Raw genomic sequence first — 18,879 nt, forward strand, 5'->3', positions numbered from 1 at the left:
CTTAAACAAACCCCTCCAATGACATAATGACAGCATTTGGCAGTGTATGGTTTTGATTAAGATTATTCATGTCAAAATATCCTACACCTATCATCTAAACTATAAAGACATGCAAAATGCACTTGGATACAGAAAATAAAACACAATGTTGTCCGCAAGTTATTTTCAGTGAGTCATGTTCCATTTAAATTGTGGCCAGTCCATTTTTTTTCTTGGCTTGGAAACGTAATGAAAGTTCCCATTTGTTTTAAACAATGATACAAACTCCACTTAGCAAAGGAAGAGAAAACAGCGTTCTTTGAATTGGTCACTGTGTAGAGAGCAAGTGAGCAGACTGGACTATTCGTGAACAAAACCAGGTCAACTTGGCCCATACCCGATGGTGTCAAACCTCCAGTTGAGTGACCACTGGTGAAATCAGCAGGCTCAGACGGATTGATGACGCCCCAACAGAACCTGTGAAGCCCAGCCCAGGCAAGCACAGTACTCCCAGAACATGCATATTAACATAAAATGGACCAAGCATGCGGCTTTTCGCAAAGCACGCTTTATGCAAGACAACTAACAGCCCAAAACCTCTAAAGCTAAATTGGGTGTTTTTTTAAACATTAATAGTATTCATGTCTAGGGATGAAACAGCACTTAAAAGTAGCCCAGAGGAACTAAACGAGACTAAATGAACTTAAATTTGTCTTTTAGGTTTACTTAAAACTGAGCAAAACTACAGATGAGATGACCAGAATGCCACAAAATGAATTCAGCCTGGAAATTTTCAGCAGGCTCATTGTCCTAACAGAGAGAAAAAGAAAAAGAAATATTTCCACTCAGTCCTATGTGGCATGGTATGGTATTAATATAGTGTCTGATAGACTGTTTAGACTCAATGTTGTGATGCCAAAAGTTATTTTCAGTGACGCACAGGTTGTTTCATTTGCAGCCAGTCTGTTTCGTAACATATGATGAAGGTGAAGTTATCTGTTCCACATACTTAAAAAAGAGTAAAGAAACACTGCTCCCTGTTAACTTCACAGCACAATGACAAAGACCACTTAGCATGGGACAGATAGTGCTCTTATCTGGCAATGGGTGTCTGAATTGATCACCAAACTGACATGTTCTCAAGTTTTCTCGGGCAGATCACTAATGTTTTTAGTTCAAGCAAGAGAAATTAATGTTCTCACCTGTTTACAGGAGTCTGAATTGGTCACCACATTGATGCTATCACAAGCCTAGGCATTCTCTGCAACTTCAATGTGCCTGTAAACGTGCAATATAAGATAAAGAGAAACCAAATTTCTCGATCAGGCCATACTGAAATAAAAATTCATATAAGCAATATGAGTCCATTTACATTTTGGTCATTCTACTTCCTTTCAGAAACAGAAATGAGAAAATGAAAAACAAATGGTGTTTTGATTTTCATTTCAAAATCCAAAAATGAATAATGGAAAAACAAGCCATACTTCATTTTCCTGCTCAGGTAGCACTTTATTCATGAGTATTTATGAGTGCTCTTCTGCCACATCACATTTTGAAAATTCGCTGCTGTGATTGGTTAAGGTTAGGGGCAGGGGAAGGGGCAGGGTTAGGTTACAACCAATCACAGTTTAGAGCGTCCCCCCCCCCCCGCCCCCCCATCCCTCCGGCTGATCCAATCTAGCACCAACCATTGCAGAAAATGAAAAAATGGGCTATTCTCTGTTTTTGTTTTCATGTGATTTTATTTTCTGTTTTACAAAGCAGAGAACGAAAATTAAGTCCTTTTTAAATTTTGTATATGTTGTTTCTGGGCAGGAAAACGAAGTATGACTATATTTTTACATTATTCATTTTTGGATTTTGAAATGAAAAACAAAACACCATTTGTTTGTTATTTTCTAATTTCTGTTTCTATAAGGAAAATAGAATGACCAAAGTGTACACGGACCTATACAGTTGCATACATACATAAGTACAATCCATCCATGCTAAAATGGAATTGTAGAAGAGGAAATAACTGTGATCAGAATACACAGAAACCAATGCAAAAATGCAAAGTTTTGTTCAAGCCTAGCTGAAGATGAGTAGGCTGAATACATATTTGGACAGCATTGATTCAACCAGACTTACTTGTGGGAAAAACAAGGCCCACTCAGGGCCTATTGATGGGGTCAGAGCTGGAGTCAGAACTCATATCAAGACCATGTGGACTTTACTGATGGCATCGAGAACACTCCCACTATAATGATGGATATCTAGTGGCAAAGGGATGAGCATAAACTCCCTCCAGCCACAAGTGTGTCTCAAATTGCAGTGCTCCTTGACCTCCTGCACTCTTAGTCCTCATGCATTCACAACCTTTGTTTGCTAATGTCAGTTAAACGTGTAAGGGCACTTATCCTTATTAATATTGCCTTCAAAGAACACTCTCTATGAGTGTGAGCATTGAGCAATAAGCATTCTTTATGCCTTAAGGTAAGAGGGCACTACAGGACAGCCCCAATCAAGGTCTACACTCCAATGATATCATGAAGGAACTGCAAAATAAGTGTAACTAATACATCGTAGGGACGTAATTTACCAAAATTTGGCAAGAGTGCCAAAGCCTGATGTTCCACAGGATGCTCCTGCATGGAAAACCACAGTGCTGAATGCTTTCTACTGCCTGTAAATGTTCTGAGGAGCTCAAGTGTCAAAGACCAGCTTGTTGAGGTTCCATGGTGTAATTGTTAGTGCTCTGGACTTTGCCAAAAGGGGCACGGTATTTGCTCTGAGCCAGCATTTTGGCTCAGAGTCCCACTTATAAAAGAGAGTATCTGTGCAAAATGCACTCTGTTGGATGAAAGCTGTGCTGAAGCTAGCTAGGATCATCAATGGAGAACATGCTCTGACGCAATGCAGCCCCACTGCAGCTAGCAGCCAGACTGCACACGTAAATGTATTTACATTGACTTAAACCTGAGGTTTACTGGCTGTTGCAATTTGATCAATATCAACATATGCCCATGTGATGTGACAGCTCCAGAGACAGCCTTTTCATGCCCTACTGTTTTCATGCCCCGCCACCCCCGTGTCAGTTTCCTGTGCTTGCAGAGTTCCAAGGCATCCAAGGGTCTAAATGCGCATCTGTTTAGGGTTCCATGGTGTAATGGTTAGCACTCTGGACTTTGAATCCAGCAATCTGAGTTCGAATCTCGGTGGAACCTTTAGCTTCTCTCTTGCCACAAGGGGCATGGCCCTTGCAGCTGTTTGCATTGAGTCTGCTGCCTGGAAAAATTCCAACTGTTGGAAATGCGGAAGGTACTTTCTGTCCTGTGGTATCAGGAAAAAAGTGGAGAGTATCTTTGCAATAACTGGACTGTTACCATTACCAGACTTAAAGTGACTGTCACCATTTGACTAAAATCAGCTAAGATGCCCCCATGATGTGCCAGAAGTTCCAGTTCTCAGGGGGTCCCTCCTCATTAAGTTCTTGTGCTTGCAGGCTTCTGAGATGTTGCAGGGTAAAGTCTGACTTTTTTCAAAGTTATTCTACAGTTGTTTCCTGATGCCAGCAACTCCCCTATCCTGCAGATTCACTCTGTACAATATCAGGAAGATCAGAGCATATCTATCAGAGCATATCTGTCAGAGCGTACAGCCCAACTCCTTGTCCAGGCACTTGTCATGTCAAAACTAGATTATTGCAACTCTCTCTGAGCAAGTCTACCTGCATGTGCCACTAAACTCCTCCAGATGATTTAAAATTCTGCTGCATAACTAGTTTTCAGTCAGTCAAGCAGGCACATGTCACACCCCACTTCATCTCCCTTCACTGGCTGCCTGCATTTGCCCACATCAAGTTTAATTGTGGCCAGTCCATTTTTTTTTCAAGCTTGGAAACATGTAATGAAAGTTCCCATTTCTTTTAGAGCACTTACAAACAACACTTAGCAAGGGAAAAGTAGCGTTCTTTGAATTGGTCACTGAGTAGAGAGCAAGTGAGCACAGTGGATCAATTGTGAACATAACCAGGTGCATCCTGACCCATACCTGATACCTGTCAGACCTCTAGTTGAGTGGCGATCGGTGAAATCAGCAGGCTTTGAGGGATTTGTGATGTCTGAACAGAGTTTGTGAAGCCCAGCCTAGGCAAGTAGAACACTCCCAGAGCATGCATATTAACATAGAATGGACCAAGCATGCGGCTTTTCGCAAAGCACGCTTTATGCAAGACAACTAAAAGCCAGAAAACCTCTAAAGCTAAATTGGGCGTTTTTTAAACATCGGTATCCTTATTAATATTGACTTGAATGAACACTCTTTATGAGCATGAGCATTGAACAATAAACATTCTTGATGCCCTGGGGTGAAGAAGCACTACAGAACAGCCCCGAGCAAGGTCTACTCTCCAAAGATATCATGAAAGAACTGCAAAATATCTGTAACTAATACATTACAGGAGTATAATTTGCCAAAATTTGGCAAGTGTGCCAAAGTGACATGCCTGAAGTTCCACAGGATGGTCCTGTATGGACAACGGCAGTGCTGAAGGCTTACCCCTTGTCCACTACCTGGAAAGGTTCTGAGGACCCGAAGTTGCATGTTGGGGTTCCATATCATTTTGCTGTGCTCGCAAGCTCCCGAGGTGTGGAAGGGTCTAGAGCCATTTTTAATGGTTGGCACTCTGGACCCCTGTGATCTGCATTCAAAAGTTAGTGGGACCTGTGCAGGCATTTTACTAAATATGGCACACCACTGGCAGCCAGCCGATCAGCCAAGATCAAGTTTCAAAGAGAAGCCCCCGTGGAGAAAGCAGGAATCAAGTGCACTACCTCTCTTATGCTAAACAAGCCCTCTACCATTTGAGCTAACTCCCCTTTCGACTTCTTTTGTTAACCCTTTGAATTGACAAGCTGCTGTTGCATGTCACCAGATGCTATGCGGAAAAGTCATGATGCCAGTGGCTTAGAGTGGAAGAGTCCCTTCAGATAAATGCCTTTCTGGAAAGGTTATCCAGCCAAAGTCAAGTCAAAGTGAAAGCTTTACTTATTTCAGGAGCTTTTCTTGTTTACTGACCTCGGTGGATTATGGAAGGGTATATAAGTTGCCTTAAGTTTGTCATCACTCAACAGCTGAATAAGCAGTTATGTTGTCCTGCCAAATGTTAAATGAAATAAGAGATTAATTATGTAAACAGGAAATTTAGTGTAAAGTGTTAGAAAGTTGTTAAGAATTTATGGAATGAAGAACAAGGATCATCTGTGGAGAATATGTTCTGACACAAGATAGCCCCACTGCAGCTAGCAGCCAGACTGCATAAATATACATTGACTTAAACCTGACCTTTACTGGCTGTTGCAATCTGACCAATATCAACAGATGCTCTCATAACGTGCCAGAAGTTCCAGAGGCCGCCTTTCCATGGCCCATCATGCTGCTCAAGGGTCCTCCTTGTCAGCTTCCTGTGCTTGCAGACCTCTGAACAGCCCAAGGGTCTAGAAACACTTCTGTGAGGTTCCATGGTGTAATGGTTAGCACTCTGGACTTTGAATCCAGCAATCTGAGTTCAAATCTCGGTGGAACCTTCAGCTTCTCCCTTGCCACAAGGGGTATGGCCTTTATAGCAGTTTGCACTGAGTCTGTGATTTGGATGTTTCCAGCTGCTGAGAATGCAGCAGGTGGCCTTACTGTAACCAGTAGCTGGTTTGACCATGCAAGCATACTCTCTCCAGTGTCATCAGGAAAAAAGGTTAAACCTGGCTGTTATCATTATCAGACTTGCACCTGGCTGTTACTGTTTGACTAAAATCAGCCAAGATACCCCATTGATGTGCGGAAGTTCCGGTTCTCAAGGGCCCTCCCCTTCTCAGGTTCCTGTGTTCACAAGCTTCCAAGACATGGAAGGGTCCGGAAGTTCCATGGTGTAATGGTTAGTACTCAGACTCCAGCAATTTTATTTCAAATGTCAGTGGGACCTATGGCAGCATTTTGGTAAATGAGGCACACAACTCTCGTACTTCAATATACTTTTGCCCAAGACATTTTTAAGTTTGGCCATAAATGGCCTTTACAGTTGAACCAAAATCAGTCCAGATGCTGACATGACGTATATTTGATAGAGCTGTGGACTCTGAATCCAGCCATTCAAGTTCAAATTCAGATCTCTCTTGTGTGGCCCAGTAATTAGGACACATTCTTCAAGTAGTGTGTAGCGGTGGAGGGGATTATGCCACTGCCTTGTAGGGGATATCTGTAAGACCTTAATTAGGAAGACTGAGTAGTGACAGGATCCCCACATCCAATGCTTTTAGCCTCAATACCCACGTGTGTAAGTATGTTTGTACCTATCCTGCTGCAAAGAGTAGTTAGTATTTATGCTAGAAGATGTGACAAGGGCGGCTTCAGGAAACAGCTGTGACACAGTGGCAACCTGAAGTGTATAGTGCCTGTTAAGTGAACTGTGAGTTAAACCTGGCAATAGACCCGCCCTCCCCAGATCTAGCAAGTGAGGTGAGGCACCATGGAACCTCACAAAACTGTTTTTAGACCCTTGGACTGTTCAGAGGTCTGCAACCACAGGAAACTGACCTTGATTTTGCTGATGATCTAGCTGTTATCTCATCAACACATGGCCACTTCCAAACAAAGACTGACAGACTCTCAAGCTTTGCCAAAAAAAGCTGGCCTCCACATCAACAAGAAGAAGACCAAGGTGATGTGTGTAAATGCACCAGTTGAGCCAACAATTACCATCGATGGTGAGGCTTTGGAGAGTGTTCAGGACTTCACACAACTCAGTAGCCTAATAAGCAGTGACAATGCTGCCCAAAAGGAAATCAAGGCCTGACTCAACAAGGCCAGAGGTGCCTACAGTCGACCTCTGTAACATCTGGAAGCCCAAACAGTACGGCAGTGTTAAGTCAGCGCTCCTTTATGGCTCTGAGTGCTGGAGAGTGGTGCAGAAAGACATGAGCAAAGTCAATGCCCTCCACAACAGCTGCCTAAGACAGATCTGCAACATCGACTGGCCAAGCAAAATATCCAATGAGGACCTGTGCAAGAAAGAACTTGGTTCAGGAGATCAAGATGAGAAGGATCAGTTGGCTCGGTCATGTCCTGAGAATGTCTGGTGATAGGATTCCTAAAGCAGGCAAGAGAAAGAGGGGCAGACCAAAGACAACCTGGTGGAGAACGGTGATGGCTGAGCTAGAGGAGATGGGTCTATCATGGGGCGAAGCATATCACAGCCATATGTCCCACAGGGACCAATGTGGATAACTAACTAACTAACTAACTAACTAATAGTGCCTCCATATCAGCAATTCCAAACACAATTAGTTTACCCCAGTTCATGTTTTCAGTTTCATTTGGAATAGCTTTCAGTCAATGTTTAATGGCCCCTATTCATTCTTTTTAATCTCGATTGGCTCCACCTCCCACCTTCCCCACCCTTCACACCACCTTGCCTTGAATTCCACTCTTCAGTGTATGCTATCTGCTTCATTTCTTGCTAAGTGATTCCTCATTAAACCATATCCCCATATTCACAAGATGGAACAATATCTTTGGATAGAATGGCTTTATTATGGTCATTGATCTTTGCTTTAAGCAAGAAGAATTTCATCTTAATTAGTTTATCTTCCTTACCATCCAGGCTCATGTTACAGTATAACATTCAGCTGCAAATGGTTTTCTCAGCAGCACATTATCTTTATCCCCAAAATGTGTACAAAGCGTGGAATTCACTTTCTTCTGTTTTTCATTTGCATTCCAGCCTACTGAAGTGATGTTAGCACGTTAGCACTTTTGATCAGTGTCAGTTGTTCATTCATTTCTTTCCTTGCTCTATTCATCTACATGAGAGAAGAGATTTATTTTCTGGATTGATGTTGGTTGAATGAATGGTAATGATATCTGTGTTGTCCTGTCCTGTTGTCCCTGTATTTTAACATCAGAAATGTTCTTTGGAAGTGTAAGTTAAACTTATTGTACCAATGAATGTTAAAGCTTTGAAATATCAAGTACTGTGTGTCAAGGGATACACTTTATTTCATAATACAAATAAAAATGTTGACCCTGACAGAAAAGTGCTGTATCTCTTCAAAGAAACAGTTAGTGCTAACAGCTCACATGAAACATGCCTCTACTGTGGTAATAACCGAAGTTTCAACAACAATATGACCTTCCACAGAGGGGGAGCCACTTTCCATCACACACCATTGATTCCAGACCTCCCCAAGGATTTAAAACACTATCTGAGTGATGACTCACTTTTGCAGAACAGATTTTCTGAACAGTTTTGCAGAACAGAGTTGTAAAAGAACAATGCATGCTTTATTCCCAAGTGTAATATTTTGAAAATTTTGCAGTGTTGCAGCATTTGGATGGACCCCTAATAGTATATTCATCAAGAGCATTTGGTACAAAAATTAATACAACTCAAATCATTTAACCCTTAAAAAAAAAAGAAACATTAACATTGAAGCTACTTCGGGTAAAGAGGTCCCTTCAGGCAGAGTTTCCATTAATCTACATATAATAAAAACCTAATAAATGTCATTAGAAAATGTCATCATAGGCTGAATTAAAAGATGGAGAGGTATTTTACTGAACAAAACAAAACATTTATTTAACAAAACATCTTACAATTTTTCAATGCATGCGATACAATTCATTTCTCAATATCAGAACTGATTTTACTGGTATCAGACTTCATTTTTTTTATTTCTACTAAAATTTATAATGATGATGATTTATAAACTAGATTCCACACAAAATGTTGTTAATCAAATTATTCTGAATGTATGCACGTATTTGTTGTTAAAAATCTTCAGTTTCAAACATTGGTGATTTAGGAAAGATCTGTGGAAATTCATTCTAATAGACCTGCTTACAGTGATGAATCTTGATGAATTAGAAATAGAGCATACAAGCTCATATAGAGCTTTACTGTGCTTACATACATCTCTGTGACATTAAAGCAAATCAGAGCAGTCAAATATTAAACAATTGACAAAAAATGGCCATGAAAGGACGAAAAAAAAAGAAAATGAATCCTCCTGAAGTATAAGGCAAAGGCATGGGCCAAAACCTGTGCTTTATTTAGCAGATTAAGAACCATTGTTTTAGGTACTGGCGAGAGGAAAGGGAATACCTTATTCTTTCAAGTACTGAAGGCACACTCCTCCCAAATGCCATGCACTGATCTCTGACTGTGCATTCTATTGTTAGACGAGTTTACCATTTTCCCCAGTAGTTCAAGACCTGTTACTGCGAAATGTTTCAGATAGATCCCATAAATGGCTTAGATGGATGATCAAATTGTTCTATATAATTTCACATAGAGATAATTTCACTTTTTTGTGCAATCAGGGCCACTGAGAGAGGGTAAAACTTCTGATACCTTTTCACAAGCATACCATAGCTCAATGTTTCTGAGTCCAGGACTAAAGTGAAATACTTTAATATCTTAGTTAAAAACATTGCTTTGAAAGTCTCAAGGTTGCATAATTCACGTATTCGTCTCACTTCATTACCTGATGTTATTGAATAATTTGTTAAGGTTGTTAAGTTACTTCATCATGTTCTGTTTAGTTATTAACAAATTCACTGGGGGTTCCCTGGCTTAAAACTCAATGGGGTCCAGTATCATTCTGCCCACTGCTGCTACACAGAAAGAATTTAACAGTGGTCTGAGAGCACATTTGAAATGGGTTTAAATGTTACTTTTCTCGTGACTTTCTGTTCTTGACCCCTCCCTTCTGATCCACTGACTGCAAATGTTCATGTGGGTTCACATCCTGTGTTTAAGAATTAATTCATTTTTGCATTCAGGTAATCTTGCACACAGCTGCCGTAAATATGGAGCACACTGGACAATCTCTCCTGTCTTTCTCTGTCAAATATGACCACAATATTGCATATCATGACTGCATGTCAACAGTACGATTAAGGTGAATATTTGAAAGTAAAACAATGGAAAATTCTTTTGAAGATGCTTTTATAAATAAAAGAGAAATGTAAATTAAGGCCAAACAAATCTATCTATCTATCTATCTATCTATCTATCTATCTATCTATCTATCTATCTATCTATCTATCTATCTATCCGCAAGCCTTGATGGTCATTCATGAATTCTGTGAAATTTCTAAGAGAGGACAAAAGGCATGGATGAAAATGTTCCTGTGCTCTTCCTCTGATCTTACTGGACCTGACATTTTCTCAAGTCTGAATGTCAGTTAAAAGTGAAATAACTGGTTTGCAACATGTTTATTTTGAGCACTTCGGGCATTGATCGCATTGCTTGCCTGCAGGTGGTCTCCTTATCATTTAATGGAAAGCTTTAGCCAACTAATTGCCAAAAGGCTTCATTTATTTTAACTTTATAGAGGTGTGTGGAATGGGTATACATTTAAATTTGTGTGAGCTGCCCAAAGACCAGCTGAATATCATTCAAGCAGGTAGGGACATCGTGGTTTCAGGAATGACCTTCCCATCACATCACCTTTCTTAATCTGTTTTTCAGCCAAACCGTGAGATGAAAGATTATCAGAGAAATATCTCAAAATAAGTGTTTAGCTAGAGAGAGAATGAATACCCAAGTATGCCCAAACATCAAAGCCTGAAAAACCACTGAAGCGTAGTCCCCCAGGAACACAAATACAATAATGATGCTGCAATAAAAAACAAACAAAACACAGGGAAAAAAAAACACGCCCTCCCTCTTTAAAGGAAGAGTAACAGGATGCCTGAATATCTTATAAAAACTGAAAACAACTGGGAAATGTGAGAAAACAACAACAACCAAAACAAACAAACAAAAAAATCCCCTTATTTATGAGCGTAGACAAACAAAAAGCATTTATTCTGAGGTAAAATCTAGCAACCCAACACATCCTGAATGCTTTTATAAGCTGACACTTTTAATACTTTTAAAAAAAGCACACAATTTAAGTATCTCGAGAATAATATTAAAATATGAATACATAAACCGAGTGGATCCTTTAATTAGCAGCCACAAGCCAAGCCAAAACAAGCCAAGACCTCTGAATAATTTCACCTTTTATCTTCTTTATATACATAGAGAGAGCCCAAAATTTGTATTTGTATCTGTATTTGTTGAGGCAGCAAAACTATTTGTATTTGTATTTTTATTCGAATAAAAGTGGAGACAGGCGTAACAATCCTGTTTTTTTTTATTATTATACTTTGAACTTTAGGATATTAAAGTGTTAATATCAGCTAAGTGTTCTTCAATAATGAACACTTAAATGGTTTATGGTTTTCAGAAGCCCAGCAATAAACATGTATAGCCTAACCATAAACATGACTCAGAAGAAAATCATTTTAAAACTAACACTGAGTTCCTAATCCACACTCAAACCAGTAAACTAAACTCTATACTAATAAATGCCTATGTGAACATTGCCAACCCCGTCACCACCCGCCCTAATTGGAGGATGCTACCATATGACACACAGGCTGACTGAGCAGTGAGCATAGTGTTTTAAGTGAACTAGCTAGTAACTACACTGCCAGAGCTAACGTAGGCTAATCTCCTACATGGAACACCTTGTGAAGTTATAGCCTACTTTAGTAAAGGGTTCGCAAATAATGAAATACTTAATCTTGTGGTACAGCAGCACTGCATTATGATTAGTATCAAGACTTAGAAAAGCTTGTGCAAGAAACTGTGTCCATTCTGAAGAAAGCACCACACGAAGTTGGAAGAAATTGCCATGAGGCTAAAGTCGGAAACTTTACAAGAAAAAGTCATAATATTTCGAGAATACACTCATAATATTACGAGAATAAAGTTGTAATTTTTAGACTACATGTTTTTTTAGAGGGGAAGTATCACAAGAGAAGCCTGCAACCTGTGTTAAAACGGGGAATGGTGAGCATCTTGTGAAGTTATACTGTAGTATAGGTTTCACGAGTAATGAAATACTTAATCTTTTGGCACATCAACCCCACATTGCAGCAGGCTGCTCTTCTGATCCTCTTCTGAAACTACAACTTTATTCTCGTAATATTACGACCTTATTCTAGAAATCTCAGAATTTTTACCATCATTGTGGCCACACATACTCCGTTGTAATGAGGGACACCAGCTATTTGACATGTTTTTTTTTCTTCTCCAAAACAAATAATGTTTAAAATATTCATAAAAACCCACTATTTGTGCTTTGCCGAATACCGTATTCGGATCTGGCTCCACCCCGATATATATATATACTACAGTGTATATATTAACCTCTTATGGAACCCTAACGTTTGGAGATTCTTGGGTAGTTCATTTCACTCTGCTGAGATCTGTGTGGAAGACAACCAGAGATATGTCAGGTTTGGGTTATTGTTTTTCCGCTCTTTTACACAAACACAGTTAATTCAACCAATCGTTCGAGCAGTCAGTCAGCTAATAAGTTCAACGTTTCATGATTATTTGCCAAGTTGCAGATGACAGCCAAGTTATTTGGACTGGATTCAGAGACACTAGAATTAGAGAAAACTGATGTAAACAAATCAATATGTTTTCTACTTTGGTTACATCACAGACTTGTTTTGTGCTGGTATTCATTTGTGTTTATTATACTGGACTGTTCAGTTTTCTACCTGATGAAAAAAACAAAGCAAAACATTGGGCTTTCATTAAATTAACCACTGAAGAGCACTGAGGCAGCATAATTATCACCTAACAATCTCCTACTCCAGTCTTTTTTGGACTGATATAAATATACTTTTCTTTACTGATTATAACTGTGCCAGTAAACGCGGTAAATTACTGGGGTCATTTTGTAGCAGATTCATTTTGAACTGGATTAGAACATTTGAGAACATTAAGTAATGACTCAGTGTTTTCTGCAGTAGGAGTGTTTTGAGTCTGGGCAGCAGTTTAACAGTGAGACTCCCAGCCAGATAGCCTACCCTTACTGCTCAACTACCCTTACTGCTCAACTACCCTTACTGCTCAACTACCCTTACTGTTCAACTACCCTTACTGCTCAACTAGCCTTACTGCTCAACTACCCTTACTGCTCAACTACCCTTACTGCTCAACTACCCTTACTGCTCAACTCCCCTTTACTGCTCAACTACCCTTACTGCTCAACTACCCTTACTGCTCAACTACCCTTACTGCTCACCAACACTGCCTTATTCAGTCTTCAGCACTTTGTTGCTGAATTTGGAAGATCGTACACTTTTGAATATATGCTTTTATGAAATACTTCAGCGAGGCATGAGGTGCTGGATTGGTGACAGAAAAGCCTATCTCAATCTATTACGACATTGCTCTTTGATTAAACTGGACAGCTTTCTGTCACTACACATAATTCTAGGCCGCACAAGGAAGAATAAATCTGTCATGAGAAGTGAATGTTCTCTTTATGTGCAGGGATGCTAAACCAGGTCTGGAGAAACATCTGTAGATGTGTAATCTTAGTTAGTTGTCCCACTGTGGCTAGTTTTTGTCACCTAACAGCTTATGATACTATTTACTTTTTAGTCCTGCAATCTGAAGACAGTATTTCAATACATTTTTTTCAGTAATTCAGCCAAAACTGAGCAGGTATTACTTTTTGGTGTGTTTGCCAGTCTTCTCTTTTTTTTTTAAGTCAAGGATGTATTACTTTTGACAGCCTGTCATTTTATACCTTGGAAGATACAAACAACTTGATATCTCACACAGTGCATCAAAACACCTATCTAATTATACCGGCTCTTTTCGTACTAATTAATCATTTATGCTGGAGGCGACAGATTTCTAGAAAACAAGATAGCATGTCTGCAAATCTTAATGAATATTCCATAAAAATTGACATTTTCCCTTCTTTTTTTTGTACCATCTGTGGGTGTAAAAGTATAACTGTGCATGTGAGGACACAGTGTAAGAGAGTCTGCAGCCTCGGAGGCAAAGCTCTGGCCTTTCTTTAACTTTGTGCCCTTTTACCTGTGCAAGGTGTGACTCCTTTATACGCCTGTGAATATTCCCCAGCTATGGCCTGATTCAGCCTCACTGTTGTACACCAATATCAAAAGAAGGGCATTGCAGTAAGGTCTTGGAACCCCCCCCCTCCCCCTCTGTGTGTGCGTGTGTGTTTGGCCAGTCAAGGTGAGAAGGCTGACTTTCTGGATCTGTCTCTGAATTTAGATTTGTAACAGGTGCATATTATGATCTGTGTAAGGTCTCAGTTCCGTATGAATTAAACAGTTCTGTCTGACTTCTCATACTTCTTCTTGGTTGTCCAATGTCCCATCTCCTCATTGTTGTTAGAGTTATAGAGAGTTTGGGTTGGGGGGCTAGGAGTGTCACTGTACATACCTGAATGTGATGCTGTGTCCTCCATGCAGAGAGAGACATAAATACCAGCCCAGAGCAAAGTTCTCATCATGCCGTCCCTGACCAATCACAACCCTTTTCCTCTTCTCTCTCTCTTTTTTTTTGTTCTTAGAGATGGTGCATGACTACTACTGAAAAGTAATCAGTTAAAAAAAAAAAAGGCATTCATTGATTGTGACAGCTGTCATGAAGGGCCCCTCCCTCTACATCAGGGTGTGAAATCCAATGAGAGCTGTCCACTGTAAACAAAAAACCACTGTCATTTCTGAGGGCTAAGCCCTTGAGTTATATCCCCAGTCAGCTGTATGTAAAGAATGTTAGTGAAGGTCCTGAGACCACAGAGATCTTAAAAACTAATTTAGCCTCCTGGAAACCAGCTGAAGAGACCTAGCCTGCCTTCCCTTCCACACAGTAAACTTGTTCCAATGAATTACCACGGTAATTACCACAGTGAAAACTGTTGGTAATGACATTGTAGACGGAGTTTTGTCTGGTGCCAAGAGGCAGTATGACCAGAACGGAAACACGCTCATAAAAAGATGAATGTTTTTCTGATGAAACTGTTGTCAGTGAGTGATTGTTAATATCAAACATGTCAATCAGAATTATCTGTATGTGTATGATCAGGTCCTTGAAATGATCTGTAGGTTTCTGGACGTCATTGTATGTATAGGACACGTCATTGAGAATATGTGTGTGTGTGTGAGAGAGAGAGAGAGAGAGAGAGAGAGAGTTTATCCAATAAGTTTATTTATTTATTTATTTATATTTCTCTGACCCTTTTAATTTGTATGGAAATAGGACCCTCATCTGACAAGATAAAGACCTTCTAAAAGAGAGGAAAATGTGAGAAACAATTTTCCGTGGTAAACTGACCGTGTAAATGAAATGACTTTATTTATGGCCTGTGACTGAAGGGGCATGATGGGAAAGAATGAAAAAACTGAACTGTGAGGGACTCCAGGATCAACCCGAAAGAGGACGGTGAGTGAGAGAGCGGTCGAACTAACAGAAACACTTTTGTCATAGAATTGAATTTTGTGCCTGACGTGAGGGGCACAGACCAGAGCGTCTTATTAAATGGTAGAAGTCTCAAGGCCCTTCTCAGACAAATTTGGAGAAAATTCAGTGAAACTTTTCCTCTTGTCATTACTTAAGGTTTGAATCTGTCCATCTGTTGGCAACTGAACTTTATATGGTATTAAGGTTTGGTAAAGATGTGAAATAGACTACTCACTAATGTCTCCAACAGATGGAAAGTGACAGCATCCATTCCAAGAGATGCCCTCCACCCCCGCCCCCCCCGGTTTTCATAACTCAGAGCTGAACGCTAAAATATTATGCATATTTTGGCCATAATGTTCTGAGGATGCCTGCAGGTGTGTTTGGTTTAGAAAAAAAAAAAAGAACGCCGAGGTTTTATTTCACTGGGTTTGCGTGGTATATAGTTAAGTATACATGCAGTGAAAACTCGGTAACCAAAAGAAGCTTTTTTAATTACACAGAATCTTCTGCAGACACTATAGCACTATAGAGTATTGAGTGGTACAGGCGGTGCAGTGACCAGTAGGCTACGACATGGGAACTGAGCTGTAAGGATAGTTGTTTGATGGTCTCTAATTTGCATTATTGATTATGTCAGACGAGAAGAGCTCAATCTGCAGCCAGGGAACCCACGCTCCCTCAGGTTTTCACCATCAATCCAACACACCTGATTCAGCTAACTGAGGTCTGTAAGAGCGTCTGAGTGTTGGGACCAGATGTGTTGGACTGTACGTAGAGCAAAATCCCACAGCGAACGGTCAGCAGGATGCCTGTCAGTTCTACATTTCTCCAACTAGGGGAACACGACTGGAATTTCAGATGAATCTGCTTTTATAAAATTAGTTTTGCTTTGTCTGAGATTGAAAAAAAGCAGGTGAAAGTCAGCAGTGCTCAGTCAGTGGACTCAGCAGTGAAATCCTGGACATTCACTTTGCATTAACCCACGGCTGGTGAACGAAAGGAGGTTTGTTTATTTCCTATCTCCATTTCTTTAGCTTACGGAGGTCATTCCGACTCTCCTCCCCTCAAACAGGAAAAGGAAGAAAAAATAGAAATACTCCACATCAGTGTTTTTTTCACAGTATTGTTCCTGGAGACCCACAGTGCTGCAAACTGCAGATCTCTGCCATGCTCTAACCCACCTGATTCAAATCATCAGCTGATTATTCATCTGGTTACAGGACAGAGGTGTGTCAGCACGAAGGCTCTCCAACTTTTCAACTTATGACCCCTAAAATAATATATAATGCATGGCCTATGCGGTCATGGGCAGCTCACTGTCCTTTGAGATGCTTTCTGTAATCTCACAAGTGCAGGCACAGAGATTTACACAGTAAATTCAATCCAGATCATAACAACCACATAACAACACAACACATACACACAAACACACACATATGTATATATATGTATATGAAGAAGTGGTCCTAACCTACCTTTGACCAGCGCTCACTGACCACTTTATGAAATGTACCTACCTTTGAGGTAGATTATATAGATGTACAATCACTGGAGGTGTGATGGTCTACCTTATTCATCAGTTTGTACCTCAGTGTTTGGGGCCATGTACATGACGATTTGGGTTGAATGAAAACTGAACCAACTCAGAACTTAGCTTCTTCCTTCTTTTTTTTAAAAAAATATTTACATTTAACATAAAAAGAACAAATGTAATACACACATCAACAAAGCTCTTCAAAACACAAGAATGAAAGAAAATCTTTAAAAATGTAAATGTAAAGTAATGTAAAAAGTAATTTTTTATTTTGGAAACTAAACTTAACTAACAAAACTTAACTTGAGCAACAGTTATTTTGAGGCTCTTCATCATGACCATGAATGGAAAAAATCTAAACATCACTAGCCTTTAAGGTTTCACAAGAAGAAAATGACCCCAAGATTTACATTGCCATAAATAACGTCAAAACTGACTCCCAGGCACATCAGTAACTCTAAGATTGGAGACTGTCGCTCGACCATGCTCATGCCATTTCAGCATAAACAGAAACGCATGACGACTGCACAATGATGACCGGCTGCGCTGACCATTTTCAGGTCAATGCACGGCTACTTTGATATAAGAAGAAACAAGCCTCTGCTTTGAGAAGCTTAGGTGGGAACAGATCTACCTTTCTTTGTTCATGTGGATTCACATATTCCAGTGTCATTTATACTGGTAAGGCAGCAGTGACACTGAGAGGGTAGTGGTATGACACTGGGTGTCACAGTAGCACTATATATACTGTGTATATATATATATATATATATATATATATATATATATATATACACACACACACACACATATATATATAATGACGCCTATGTGCATATATTTTCTCTTAGTGAAATTAAAGGGAAAAGTAAAGGCATACTGGCTTCAAATAATTCTTAACGTTATCCTTAATGATCAGAAGCACAACTAGTATTGACTGTTCGCAGTAAAATGGGAATACTTATTCGCTATGATTTGTACCATTGTACTTGAGAAAAACAAATAAATAAAACCACAATAAACCCCTCTGTTTACACAAGTTGAGTTGAATAAAATAAAATCCACTTAGCATTGATGAACAGGGTCGAGTGTGGCTGACACGCTGGTTGCTGTGCAGTTTGTCAGCCGCCCTCTACCCTGTTCATCAATGCTCAGTTTCTGACCACAGGGCCAGTGTTGACTGGATATCATTAGTGTGACAGACTGTTTACAGTACAGCAGAAATACTGACATGGTAGTGATATGGTAGCGGGGGTCACGCTAGTGCAAGTCTGTCAGGGGCTTGAGTGATGCTGTGCTTTGTACACACTTCACTTTCACTGCTGGGTTCAGAGTCGCCCACCACTCAAAAATATTCAGCCAACCGCTGTCCTGTGGTCAGAAATTGATCATTGATGAAGTGCTGGAGGATGGCTAACACACACTGTGCATGGAAAGAGATGGACTACAGTCTCTAACTGTACACCAACAATGTGTACCTACAAGACAGGTTGTCTAACATGAACCACTTGCCTGTTTTACAGGGACCTGTGGTCCTGCAGCTCTGCTGGATATGAGAAGGACATCCTGGGCATGATGCTGGATACGAGAAGCACATCCTGGGCGTGATGCTGGCGATGGTCACTCAGAGGTCATCTGCCACAGTGAGGCAGTGTAAATCTTTGTTTTATGTTTTAAATCAAGACCTAGCCCGCCATAGTTGTGGTGCCATGCAGCATTGGTGGGGTGTCATAAACACGCAGTGACTTTCACAACAGTTTCACCAGCAGACTAACATAGAGTCCACTGAAAATCACAATATGCATCTAATACACTAATACAATATATAAATGCAAAAGAAAAAAAATATACAGATCAAATCTTGGTCTCACATGTTTGTCCCCATCTTCTAAAACTAATTTCAGGACCAACGTCAGCTCCTCCCTGACGTTGACAGCTGTAGTGTTAGAGTAGTGAGAATGTAATAGATTATAAAACATGGAGGGAGAAGGACACGTTTGGACAGCTGCAGTGTTGTGAGAGAGGTGAACAGTGAGA

At 40.1% G+C, this 18,879-nt stretch overlaps 2 non-coding genes across 2 annotated transcripts; both read left to right on the top strand.

The window, feature by feature from the left end:
* Positions 1 to 3,113: 3,113 nt before the first annotated feature.
* Positions 3,114 to 3,185, top strand: trnaq-uug (transfer RNA glutamine (anticodon UUG)). Its single transcript has one exon. It is a non-coding gene; the product is annotated as a tRNA-Gln (tRNA).
* A 2,289-nt stretch (positions 3,186 to 5,474) lies between these two features.
* trnaq-uug (transfer RNA glutamine (anticodon UUG)) lies at positions 5,475 to 5,546 on the top strand. Its single transcript has one exon. It is a non-coding gene; the product is annotated as a tRNA-Gln (tRNA).
* The last annotated feature ends 13,333 nt before the right edge of the window (positions 5,547 to 18,879 follow it).

This window comes from Chanos chanos, chromosome 16, assembly GCF_902362185.1.
Source record: "Chanos chanos chromosome 16, fChaCha1.1, whole genome shotgun sequence".
NCBI lineage: Eukaryota > Metazoa > Chordata > Actinopteri > Gonorynchiformes > Chanidae > Chanos > Chanos chanos.